This window comes from Erinaceus europaeus (genome assembly GCF_950295315.1).
Source record: "Erinaceus europaeus chromosome 6 unlocalized genomic scaffold, mEriEur2.1 SUPER_6_unloc_1, whole genome shotgun sequence".
Lineage (NCBI taxonomy): Eukaryota > Metazoa > Chordata > Mammalia > Eulipotyphla > Erinaceidae > Erinaceus > Erinaceus europaeus.
In genome coordinates, this window is record NW_026647114.1 from 2,979,773 (window position 1) to 2,990,087 (window position 10,315).

Below are 10,315 nucleotides of genomic sequence, written 5' to 3' on the forward strand. Positions count from 1 at the left end.
AGTTAACATACAAAGCCAAACAATTTGTTGAGCAATCATGGATCCCAAGTTTGGAATAGTGGAGAGGAAGTGTTAGGGAGGTACTCACTGCAAACTCTAGTGTAATCCTGCTTTCAGGTATATATTTTGCAGTAGTTTATGGATACGTGTGAACATAAGCTCTCTCTCACAGAAACTGTTGTATGTCTAGGTTATGGGACTTTGTTAGAAAGTGAACTACCTGAGATGAAATTAGAGTGTACTATTAAAGGAAAGGTCTCACCCGAGTAATGAAGCTGAAGGGTTGTCATTCCACACTTGAAGTCTCTGGATACAGTCTGAGGTGAAGCATGTTGAGATGGCAATCGTTGCTTTGGTTAGGTTGTGATCGGCGGATGCAATATTATTTGGTTTGGATTGGGAGATGCATACGGGAAAGTGGGCCCTATCCAAGGGTGCCAGGACTGAGGGAATTTTTTAAAATAATAAAAATTTTTTTATATAATAAAATTTTTTAAAATAATAAATAAACAAATGATAAAATTAATAAAACTGTTTGCTGTTTGCAGTTCTTGCTCCCCAGGACGTTGGACTTTCTCAACTCCCTCCCCTACAGCATGAAAAAAGGTTCTTGACCAACCATAGAGCAAATGGAGTAGGGGCGAGTGGAGCTTGTTGCATGTCTGTGCTGCTCATGCCCAGGTGTCGGTGGGGGCCGTGGCAGAGGCTGTAAGGGGGCTAAGGGGCAGAAGGAGACTGTTTGAGAGGCAGGCTGCAGGCAGGGGAGCCCGTGAGTGTGTGCAGGGCAGTGTGTGCGCGTGTGGTGGCTGGGGGTTAGGGCAGGTCCCCCTGCTGGATGGTGAAATGGCAGCTGGGCTGGCACTGGGCCCCCAGGGCTGAAGCGCAGAAGCAGGGTGGCAGTAAAGTAGTGCATGGAGGCACACAGTAGATGTTAGTTGGGGAGCTGGGGGACAGAGGGCAAGGGGAAAGGGGGCATCCTTGAGGAGGGGTCTGGAGTAGAGAGTGGGGGGAGCTGGAGGCATGGAAGGTCCCAGGAACCAGGGATTGACAGAAACAGAACCCTGCACCCACCCACTGGATAGAAGCTGCAGCAGCCAGAGCACCAGCCCTGGCTTGCCTAGGCCAAGGGCACTGAGTGAGTCCCTCTGAGGATGAGGAAGAGAAGGAGGAGGAGGTGGAGGAGGAGGAGGAGGAGGAGGAGGAAGAGGAGGAGATAGAAAAGGAGGAGAAGGAGGAGGAGGAGGAGGAGGAGGGGCAGGAGGGCAGCTATCAGTAGGCAATGGGATTAATAGAGGCCTCCATTATGGAGGCATGTGTCCAGGCAGGCACCCACCAATCCTCAGGGGCAGCTCAGGACTCCCAGGGACCTGGTGTGGGTATCTCTGGGGCAGGGACTGTCAGTCAGTCAGCAAGACTGTATGTCAGTGCAAATGGTGGGACAGGGGCCTGGCGGAACTTGGTCCCCAGCCCTGGGCTGTCAGTTGCCAGCCCCATGTCCAGACACACACCAATCTGCCCCTAGCCCCTTAGCCCGGCCGACCTGCACCTGCTTTGGCGTGGGTCTCTGGCTCTGGTGGCTGGCCACCACCCCTCAAGGTCAAGTTCAGGGTGGTGGTCATGGCTGCTGATCAACTGGATGGGCGGGGTCCCCGTGGCCTAGCAACCACAGGAGCCCTCTGTGATGTCCTAGCCCCTGGCATTCTGTGCTGGCCACACTGGCACTGGGCAGCCCAACTGCCCTGCCACTAGGTCAGCCAGCAGCGCCCAGACGCCTGGGCCCTGGCACAGAGGGAACTGAAGAATGGGAAGCCAGTGCTGACCGACAAGGGACCTCAGGGCTGGCAGCCAAGAGAAGACAGGTGGAGGTGTGCCCGGGATCCAGGGAGCCCAGGCCAGAGCTGCCTGCATGCCTGCCTGCCTTCCTGGATGTCTGTATGCTGCCTTTGTCCAGGTAGGTTTCTCAGGTCCCCTCCACTCCTGTCCTCTCCTGTCCTCTCCTGCCCTCACCATCCTCTCCCCTCTCCTCTCCTCTGCACTTTGCTTCTCTCCTTTGTATTCTCTTGCGTGTGCCCTGCTCAACAGCTCCAGCACTTGTGATGGTTCTCCAGTGACAGCTGTTCACAACCCCTTCCACACCCTCCCTGACCCTGAGGTGACCCAACTCACAGGTCTCCAGCTCACCCCACCCACACCCACACCCCCCAACACATTCCCTGGTTCAGCCCCTCAGCCCTATTCAGCCGAAATCGCCCCTTTGCAACCTACCTATGCATCCTGGTTTGTCTTCACCATTCAAGGAGAGATCTCCTTTTGTACTTGGTTGAGTGCTAGATGGATGGATGGATGGATGGATGGATGGATGCATGGACAGGTCAATGGATTGGTTTTGTAGAGGCAGAGTACCATCTAGGGGTACTTGAGACCGCTGGTGTCAGAGCCAGAGACTATGTGACATGTAAAACATTAATTCATCAATACCAATAATGAATAAGCACCTAAATAAATAAATAAATAAATATAAAAACTGGGTTAAAAAATACATGGTGTCTTTGCCTTTCTGCATATGGTATACTGTGAGTATCTTAACAAGGAAAGCATTATCCTGAGTAGCCCCATTGAAGTAGTGGAATATTTCCTTTTCCTTTTTCTTTTTTTTACTTTCAATTTTCTTGATTATTTATTGGAATAAATAGACAGGAATTGAGAGGGAAGGGAGGGATAGAGAGTTTGTGACGCAGAGAGAGTCACCTGCAGCACTTCTGCACCACTTGTAAACATTTCCCCTGGCAGGTGGGGACCAGGGTCTTGAAGCCCAGTCCCCCTGCATTGTAACATGAGTGCTTAACTGGGTGTGGCACCACCTGGTACCCTTGATGGGACACTTTTTTTTAGCAATGAAAAGAAATTCTCGTGGCAAGGTAATAAATAAATGATGAAATAAACAAAAGTGCATTTACATGAACTCTGGAAACACACAGGGACATATACATCTCTGTTACCTGTATTACTTATTCGTTGATTGATTGATTGATTGATTGATTGATTGATTGCCTCAAGGTGTTATTGCCTCAGCTCAGTGCCTGCGCCACGAATAATCCACAGCCCCTGCACTCCTTTTGTTCCCCTTTCGCTGCCCTTGTTGCTTGGTCACTGTGGTGGTTATTGTTGTGGTTGTTGTTGTTGTTTTGACCTTGCATCAGACAGAGAGAAAAGGAGAGAGCAGGGGAAATACAGAGTGGAAGAGAAAGATAGAGCCCCTAAAGACCTGCTTCACCCCCTGTAAAGCGACTCCCCTGCAGGTGGGTTTCTGGGCGCCAGACCCCAGACCCTTCCACCTGTCCCCTCTTTTCGTGAGCGCCACAAGGCCTTAACCCTCTGACATACCGCCAAACCTCCCTGCATTTACTTTTGAAGGCAATATGACCTGCCTCGTTTTGAACCTCATTATCCTGAGGGTCAGTCCTGGAGACAGTGTCATGACACGACACACGGAGATCTCTGGTATCAGAGAGCACTTGGAACAGCAGCTGGGGCTCTAGTGCCAGGGCAGGAGCAACTCCCCATCCACCGTCCACGGAGTCCACCTGCCTGCATTTTGGTCCTTTTCCCTCCAAAAAAGATCTTTCCCTTTTTTCACTGAGAAACAAGTAGCAGACAGGTTACCCAGGCAGGGGGAAAAAAAAATAAATAAAAAGCCTTTTTTTTTTTTTTTTTTTTTAACCGTGGCGAATGACCATCTTCTGGGAAGTACAGGTTTTGAACCTGAAAACTCTGTCTGTCTGTGTCCTAGTCCACAGAAAGAGCCACTAGCCCAGCCAGATCTCACACTCAGATGGGGTATTTTTGCCAGTCAAAAGTATGCACAGCGCACTTGGGATTGGGCGGCCTGAGACACAAATGTTACATTGTAGATGGACTGTTTGCAGTTCTTTTTTTTTTTTTTTTAAATTTTTTATTTAAGAAAGGATTAGTGAACAAAGGCATAAGGTAGGAGGGGTACAACTCCACACAATTCCCACCACCCAATCCCCATAACCCACCCTCTCCCATGATAGCCTTCCCATTCTCTAGCCCTCTGGGAGCATGGACCCAGGGTCGTTGAGGGTTGCAGAAGGTAGAGGGTCTGGCTTCTGTAATTGCTTCCCCGCTGAACATGGGCGTTGACTGGTCGGTCCATACTCCCAGTCTGCCTCTCTCTTTCCCTAGTATGGTGTGTCTCTGGGGAATCTGAGCTCCAGGACACATTGGTGGGGTCTTCAATCCAGGGAAGCCTAGTCAGCATCCTGGTGGCATCTGGAACCTGGTGATTGAAAAGAGAGTTAACATACAAAGCCAAACAATTTGTTGAGCAATCATCGATCCCAAGTTTGGAATAGTGGAGAGGAAGTGTTAGGGAGGTACTCACTGCAAACTCTAGTGTAATCCTGCTTTCAGGTATATATTTTGCAGTAGTTTATGGATACGTGTGAACATAAGCTCTCTCTCACAGAAACTGTTGTATGTCTAGGTTATGGGACTTTGTTAGAAAGTGAACTACCTGAGATGAAATTAGAGTGTACTATTAAAGGAAAGGTCTCACCCGAGTAATGAAGCTGAAGGGTTGTCATTCCACACGTGAAGTCTCTGGATACAGTCTGAGGTGAAGCATGTTGAGATGGCAATCGTTGCTTTGGTTAGGTTGTGATCGGCGGATGCAATATTATTTGGTTTGGATTGGGAGATGCATACGGGAAAGTGGGCCCTATCCAAGGGTGCCAGGACTGAGGGAATTTTTTAAAATAATAAAAATTTTTTTATATAATAAAATTTTTTAAAATAATAAATAAACAAATGATAAAATTAATAAAACTGTTTGCTGTTTGCAGTTCTTGCTCCCCAGGACGTTGGACTTTCTCAACTCCCTCCCCTACAGCATGAAAAAAGGTTCTTGACCAACCATAGAGCAAATGGAGTAGGGGCGAGTGGAGCTTGTTGCATGTCTGTGCTGCTCATGCCCAGGTGTCGGTGGGGGCCGTGGCAGAGGCTGTAAGGGGGCTAAGGGGCAGAAGGAGACTGTTTGAGAGGCAGGCTGCAGGCAGGGGAGCCCGTGAGTGTGTGCAGGGCAGTGTGTGCGCGTGTGGTGGCTGGGGGTTAGGGCAGGTCCCCCTGCTGGATGGTGAAATGGCAGCTGGGCTGGCACTGGGCCCCCAGGGCTGAAGCGCAGAAGCAGGGTGGCAGTAAAGTAGTGCATGGAGGCACACAGTAGATGTTAGTTGGGGAGCTGGGGGACAGAGGGCAAGGGGAAAGGGGGCATCCTTGAGGAGGGGTCTGGAGTAGAGAGTGGGGGGAGCTGGAGGCATGGAAGGTCCCAGGAACCAGGGATTGACAGAAACAGAACCCTGCACCCACCCACTGGATAGAAGCTGCAGCAGCCAGAGCACCAGCCCTGGCTTGCCTAGGCCAAGGGCACTGAGTGAGTCCCTCTGAGGATGAGGAAGAGAAGGAGGAGGAGGTGGAGGAGGAGGAGGAGGAGGAGGAGGAGGAAGAGGAGGAGATAGAAAAGGAGGAGAAGGAGGAGGAGGAGGAGGAGGAGGGGCAGGAGGGCAGCTATCAGTAGGCAATGGGATTAATAGAGGCCTCCATTATGGAGGCATGTGTCCAGGCAGGCACCCACCAATCCTCAGGGGCAGCTCAGGACTCCCAGGGACCTGGTGTGGGTATCTCTGGGGCAGGGACTGTCAGTCAGTCAGCAAGACTGTATGTCAGTGCAAATGGTGGGACAGGGGCCTGGCGGAACTTGGTCCCCAGCCCTGGGCTGTCAGTTGCCAGCCCCATGTCCAGACACACACCAATCTGCCCCTAGCCCCTTGGCCCGGCCGACCTGCACCTGCTTTGGCGTGGGTCTCTGGCTCTGGTGGCTGGCCACCACCCCTCAAGGTCAAGTTCAGGGTGGTGGTCATGGCTGCTGATCAACTGGATGGGCGGGGTCCCCGTGGCCTAGCAACCACAGGAGCCCTCTGTGATGTCCTAGCCCCTGGCATTCTGTGCTGGCCACACTGGCACTGGGCAGCCCAACTGCCCTGCCACTAGGTCAGCCAGCAGCGCCCAGACGCCTGGGCCCTGGCACAGAGGGAACTGAAGAATGGGAAGCCAGTGCTGACCGACAAGGGACCTCAGGGCTGGCAGCCAAGAGAAGACAGGTGGAGGTGTGCCCGGGATCCAGGGAGCCCAGGCCAGAGCTGCCTGCATGCCTGCCTGCCTTCCTGGATGTCTGTATGCTGCCTTTGTCCAGGTAGGTTTCTCAGGTCCCCTCCACTCCTGTCCTCTCCTGTCCTCTCCTGCCCTCACCATCCTCTCCCCTCTCCTCTCCTCTGCACTTTGCTTCTCTCCTTTGTATTCTCTTGCGTGTGCCCTGCTCAACAGCTCCAGCACTTGTGATGGTTCTCCAGTGACAGCTGTTCACAACCCCTTCCACACCCTCCCTGACCCTGAGGTGACCCAACTCACAGGTCTCCAGCTCACCCCACCCACACCCACACCCCCCAACACATTCCCTGGTTCAGCCCCTCAGCCCTATTCAGCCGAAATCGCCCCTTTGCAACCTACCTATGCATCCTGGTTTGTCTTCACCATTCAAGGAGAGATCTCCTTTTGTACTTGGTTGAGTGCTAGATGGATGGATGGATGGATGGATGGATGGATGGATGGATGCATGGACAGGTCAATGGATTGGTTTTGTAGAGGCAGAGTACCATCTAGGGGTACTTGAGACCGCTGGTGTCAGAGCCAGAGACTATGTGACATGTAAAACATTAATTCATCAATACCAATAATGAATAAGCACCTAAATAAATAAATAAATAAATAAATATAAAAACTGGGTTAAAAAATACATGGTGTCTTTGCCTTTCTGCATATGGTATACTGTGAGTATCTTAACAAGGAAAGCATTATCCTGAGTAGCCCCATTGAAGTAGTGGAATATTTCCTTTTCCTTTTTCTTTTTTTTACTTTCAATTTTCTTGATTATTTATTGGAATAAATAGACAGGAATTGAGAGGGAAGGGAGGGATAGAGAGTTTGTGACGCAGAGAGAGTCACCTGCAGCACTTCTGCACCACTTGTAAACATTTCCCCTGGCAGGTGGGGACCAGGGTCTTGAAGCCCAGTCCCCCTGCATTGTAACATGAGTGCTTAACTGGGTGTGGCACCACCTGGTACCCTTGATGGGACACGTTTTTTTTAGCAATGAAAAGAAATTCTCGTGGCAAGGTAATAAATAAATGATGAAATAAACAAAAGTGCATTTACATGAACTCTGGAAACACACAGGGACATATACATCTCTGTTACCTGTATTACTTATTCGTTGATTGATTGATTGATTGATTGATTGATTGCCTCAAGGTGTTATTGCCTCAGCTCAGTGCCTGCGCCACGAATAATCCACAGCCCCTGCACTCCTTTTGTTCCCCTTTCGCTGCCCTTGTTGCTTGGTCACTGTGGTGGTTATTGTTGTGGTTGTTGTTGTTGTTTTGACCTTGCATCAGACAGAGAGAAAAGGAGAGAGCAGGGGAAATACAGAGTGGAAGAGAAAGATAGAGCCCCTAAAGACCTGCTTCACCCCCTGTAAAGCGACTCCCCTGCAGGTGGGTTTCTGGGCGCCAGACCCCAGACCCTTCCACCTGTCCCCTCTTTTCGTGAGCGCCACAAGGCCTTAACCCTCTGACATACCGCCAAACCTCCCTGCATTTACTTTTGAAGGCAATATGACCTGCCTCGTTTTGAACCTCATTATCCTGAGGGTCAGTCCTGGAGACAGTGTCATGACACGACACACGGAGATCTCTGGTATCAGAGAGCACTTGGAACAGCAGCTGGGGCTCTAGTGCCAGGGCAGGAGCAACTCCCCATCCACCGTCCACGGAGTCCACCTGCCTGCATTTTGGTCCTTTTCCCTCCAAAAAAGATCTTTCCCTTTTTTCACTGAGAAACAAGTAGCAGACAGGTTACCCAGGCAGGGGGAAAAAAAAATAAATAAAAAGCCTTTTTTTTTTTTTTTTTTTTTAACCGTGGCGAATGACCATCTTCTGGGAAGTACAGGTTTTGAACCTGAAAACTCTGTCTGTCTGTGTCCTAGTCCACAGAAAGAGCCACTAGCCCAGCCAGATCTCACACTCAGATGGGGTATTTTTGCCAGTCAAAAGTATGCACAGCGCACTTGGGATTGGGCGGCCTGAGACACAAATGTTACATTGTAGATGGACTGTTTGCAGTTTTTTTTTTTTTTTAATTTTTTATTTAAGAAAGGATTAGTGAACAAAGGCATAAGGTAGGAGGGGTACAACTCCACACAATTCCCACCACCCAATCCCCATAACCCACCCTCTCCCATGATAGCCTTCCCATTCTCTAGCCCTCTGGGAGCATGGACCCAGGGTCGTTGAGGGTTGCAGAAGGTAGAGGGTCTGGCTTCTGTAATTGCTTCCCCGCTGAACATGGGCGTTGACTGGTCGGTCCATACTCCCAGTCTGCCTCTCTCTTTCCCTAGTAAGGTGTGTCTCTGGGGAATCTGAGCTCCAGGACACATTGGTGGGGTCTTCAATCCAGGGAAGCCTAGTCAGCATCCTGGTGGCATCTGGAACCTGGTGATTGAAAAGAGAGTTAACATACAAAGCCAAACAATTTGTTGAGCAATCATGGATCCCAAGTTTGGAATAGTGGAGAGGAAGTGTTAGGGAGGTACTCACTGCAAACTCTAGTGTAATCCTGCTTTCAGGTATATATTTTGCAGTAGTTTATGGATACGTGTGAACATAAGCTCTCTCTCACAGAAACTGTTGTATGTCTAGGTTATGGGACTTTGTTAGAAAGTGAACTACCTGAGATGAAATTAGAGTGTACTATTAAAGGAAAGGTCTCACCCGAGTAATGAAGCTGAAGGGTTGTCATTCCACACGTGAAGTCTCTGGATACAGTCTGAGGTGAAGCATGTTGAGATGGCAATCGTTGCTTTGGTTAGGTTGTGATCGGCGGATGCAATATTATTTGGTTTGGATTGGGAGATGCATACGGGAAAGTGGGCCCTATCCAAGGGTGCCAGGACTGAGGGAATTTTTTAAAATAATAAAAATTTTTTTATATAATAAAATTTTTTAAAATAATAAATAAACAAATGATAAAATTAATAAAACTGTTTGCTGTTTGCAGTTCTTGCTCCCCAGGACGTTGTACTTTCTCAACTCCCTCCCCTACAGCATGAAAAAAGGTTCTTGACCAACCATAGAGCAAATGGAGTAGGGGCGAGTGGAGCTTGTTGCATGTCTGTGCTGCTCATGCCCAGGTGTCGGTGGGGGCCGTGGCAGAGGCTGTAAGGGGGCTAAGGGGCAGAAGGAGACTGTTTGAGAGGCAGGCTGCAGGCAGGGGAGCCCGTGAGTGTGTGCAGGGCAGTGTGTGCGCGTGTGGTGGCTGGGGGTTAGGGCAGGTCCCCCTGCTGGATGGTGAAATGGCAGCTGGGCTGGCACTGGGCCCCCAGGGCTGAAGCGCAGAAGCAGGGTGGCAGTAAAGTAGTGCATGGAGGCACACAGTAGATGTTAGTTGGGGAGCTGGGGGACAGAGGGCAAGGGGAAAGGGGGCATCCTTGAGGAGGGGTCTGGAGTAGAGAGTGGGGGGAGCTGGAGGCATGGAAGGTCCCAGGAACCAGGGATTGACAGAAACAGAACCCTGCACCCACCCACTGGATAGAAGCTGCAGCAGCCAGAGCACCAGCCCTGGCTTGCCTAGGCCAAGGGCACTGAGTGAGTCCCTCTGAGGATGAGGAAGAGAAGGAGGAGGAGGTGGAGGAGGAGGAGGAGGAGGAGGAGGAGGAGGAGGAGGAGGAAGAGGAGGAGATAGAAAAGGAGGAGAAGGAGGAGGAGGAGGAGGAGGAGGGGCAGGAGGGCAGCTATCAGTAGGCAATGGGATTAATAGAGGCCTCCATTATGGAGGCATGTGTCCAGGCAGGCACCCACCAATCCTCAGGGGCAGCTCAGGACTCCCAGGGACCTGGTGTGGGTATCTCTGGGGCAGGGACTGTCAGTCAGTCAGCAAGACTGTATGTCAGTGCAAATGGTGGGACAGGGGCCTGGCGGAACTTGGTCCCCAGCCCTGGGCTGTCAGTTGCCAGCCCCATGTCCAGACACACAACAATCTGCCCCTAGCCCCTTAGCCTGGCCGACCTGCACCTGCTTTGGCCTGGGTCTCTGGCTCTGGTGGCTGGCCACCACCCCTCAAGGTCAAGTTCAGGGTGGTGGTCATGGCTGCTGATCAACTGGATGGGCGGGGTCCCCGTGGCCTA